Here is a 3,099-nt window from a genome sequence, read left to right as displayed (position 1 = left end):
ATTTCAAATGATTTTCAACGGTCGCTTTGTCGCGTCCAGTGTACTAGACAGACTTTAGCTGTTGCGGCGCAGACACGGTGTTACTCGTCTATCGAGAAGAAACAAAGCAACCTCGGCGTCCGATCGCAGGCCTTCCGCTCCTTGAGTTCTCTCCAGCGCTGGAAAGCTTATCTGATATTTACACGGGTCCTACTTCTTGCCTTAAGCCTTGTTTTGTTCCGCAGACACTTTCCTCTTTAGTTTTTTTATCCGCCATCTCTATCTTTCTGTCGCTCGGCTCGGCTAATGTCCGTCCCATGCACTGAACGCTCTCTCCTCCACATCCTGAGTAGTTACGCCCCTTACTGCTGATTGGCTACAAGTTTGTTTTGCTATTCGGCCCGAATCGGTTTTCTAAAGTGTTTTTGAAAAATCGCTTACCCCACCTTTAAGCCATTATTCAACTAATCGCACATTTATATTAAATCAACTACTAATTCATAATGAGCTTTAATATATTCCCTGCTCAAGCACACACATAAAGTTTGCCACAAAGCACAGGCAAAAGTAGCCCAATGGTTATGAATGTATAGGAAAAGGAGACATTTTAATTATTTATTATTAATAAACTAATGTTTTCTTGTCGGCTGCGAGATGAAATTTACAGTGCTGACTCTCATCTCCACAATAGCCTGGACAAAATGCAACCTTGATTCAGATTACATAATCGGGGCGTATTTGATTTTCGTTTTGAATTGGTTCATTCAAATATAGACATTTCAAACTTTGTATAGATATATTTTTCTTGTACTGTATGTGAGACAGCCACACGCTGAGTTTTGGTTCTTTTTTTTGTTGACGCGCTCCAGTTCACGGAGACAGCATTATTTTACAAAAGCACAACGTTTTGTTGTTATTTTGAGTTTGCATAAAATCAGTTTCAAACTGATTTTAAGTGGTTTCATTATCAGGAAAAAATGCAAGTGGTCGCCTCCCTACCTTGCATGAGCAAAAACACTCAAATATGGGCCAAAATATTGCACATTTATAGGTTAACTACAGTTTGGAATCCGCATTAAAATAAATCTTCTACATCAGAGACAGATGCAGTTATAACCTATAAATTGAAGGCTATTTGTGGTTTTAAAATAATCTAACGGCTGTTGTTGTGTTGTGAGCATTTGCAGAGTGAGTGTTGTCAAATTTATGAAGTTGTTTTCTTAATTTGCAGGTGTTTCTTCTAATTTTCAGCATGTTGAGCTCTCTTGGCCACCCAAACCCCACCCCCAACCCCAACCCCCTCCCAACTGGAATTACACAAATTAAAATTCAGTCACACTGCTGGAGGCTATTTTTTGTTTAATGTAAAATAGACATATTCTATCTAAAACAAAAATAATTATGGTATAACATTAAGCAGTATGTTTTCGACTGCAGAATACACACACACACACACACACACACACACACACACACACACACATATCTATATAATTTTTTTATTTACTATAATCTATCCATCTATCTATCTATCTATCTATAATTATTGTTGTAGTGTGAGAAAAATGACTCTATATTGATGTGCGTATGCCCAGTAGTTTTTGCTGTATCCCTTCTAGCCTTAAAGGTGGGGTAAGCGATTTCTGGTAGCCAATGTTGACATTTGAAATCACCAAAACAAACACGCCCCTACCCCAAAAGTGTCTCGCCCCTATTTTGATAGCTCCACCCCACACATACGTACACAACCCAGGCAACGATTAGTTCTGTGAAACAAAGCAAAACTGCTGCTGCGTTCTATTCATGACGTATTGACACAAATTTGATTTTCAACGGTCGCTTTGTCGCATCCAGTGTACTAGACAGACTTTAGCTGTTGCGGCGCAGACACGGTGTTACTCGTCTATCGAGAAGAAACAAAGCAACCTCGGCGTCCGATCGCAGGCCTTCCGCTCCTTGAGTTCTCTCCAGCGCTGGAAAGCTTATCTGATATTTACACGGGTCCTACTTCTTGCCTTAAGCCTTGTTTTGTTCCGCAGACACTTTCCTCTTTAGTTTTTTTATCCGCCATCTCTATCTTTCTGTCGCTCGGCTCGGCTAATGTCCGTCCCATGCACTGAACGCTCTCTCCTCCACATCCTGAGTAGTTACGCCCCTTACTGCTGATTGGCTACAAGTTTGTTTTGCTATTCGGCCCGAATCGGTTTTCTAAAGTGTTTTTGAAAAATCGCTTACCCCACCTTTAAGCCATTATTCAACTAATCGCACATTTATATTAAATCAACTACTAATTCATAATGAGCTTTAATATATTCCCTGCTCAAGCACACACATAAAGTTTGCCACAAAGCACAGGCAAAAGTAGCCCAATGGTTATGAATGTATAGGAAAAGGAGACATTTTAATTATTTATTATTAATAAACTAATGTTTTCTTGTCGGCTGCGAGATGAAATTTACAGTGCTGACTCTCATCTCCACAATAGCCTGGACAAAATGCAACCTTGATTCAGATTACATAATCGGGGCGTATTTGATTTTCGTTTTGAATTGGCTCATTCAAATATAGACATTTCAAACTTTGTATAGATATATTTTTCTTGTACTGTATGTGAGACAGCCACACGCTGAGTTTTGGTTCTTTTTTTTGTTGACGCGCTCCAGTTCACGGAGACAGCATTATTTTACAAAAGCACAACGTTTTGTTGTTATTTTGAGTTTGCATAAAATCAGTTTCAAACTGATTTTAAGTGGTTTCATTATCAGGAAAAAATGCAAGTGGTCGCCTCCCTACCTTGCATGAGCAAAAACACTCAAATATGGGCCAAAATATTGCACATTTATAGGTTAACTACAGTTTGGAATCCGCATTAAAATAAATCTTCTACATCAGAGACAGATGCAGTTATAACCTATAAATTGAAGGCTATTTGTGGTTTTAAAATAATCTAACGGCTGTTGTTGTGTTGTGAGCATTTGCAGAGTGAGTGTTGTCAAATTTATGAAGTTGTTTTCTTAATTTGCAGGTGTTTCTTCTAATTTTCAGCATGTTGAGCTCTCTTGGCCACCCAAACCCCAACCCCAACCCCAACCCCCTCCCAACTGGAATTACACAAATTAA

This window comes from Sinocyclocheilus anshuiensis, unplaced genomic scaffold (genome assembly GCF_001515605.1).
Source record: "Sinocyclocheilus anshuiensis isolate Anshui unplaced genomic scaffold, SAMN03320099.WGS_v1.1 scaffold492, whole genome shotgun sequence".
Lineage (NCBI taxonomy): Eukaryota > Metazoa > Chordata > Actinopteri > Cypriniformes > Cyprinidae > Sinocyclocheilus > Sinocyclocheilus anshuiensis.
Note: the sequence above shows the minus strand (reverse complement) of the source record.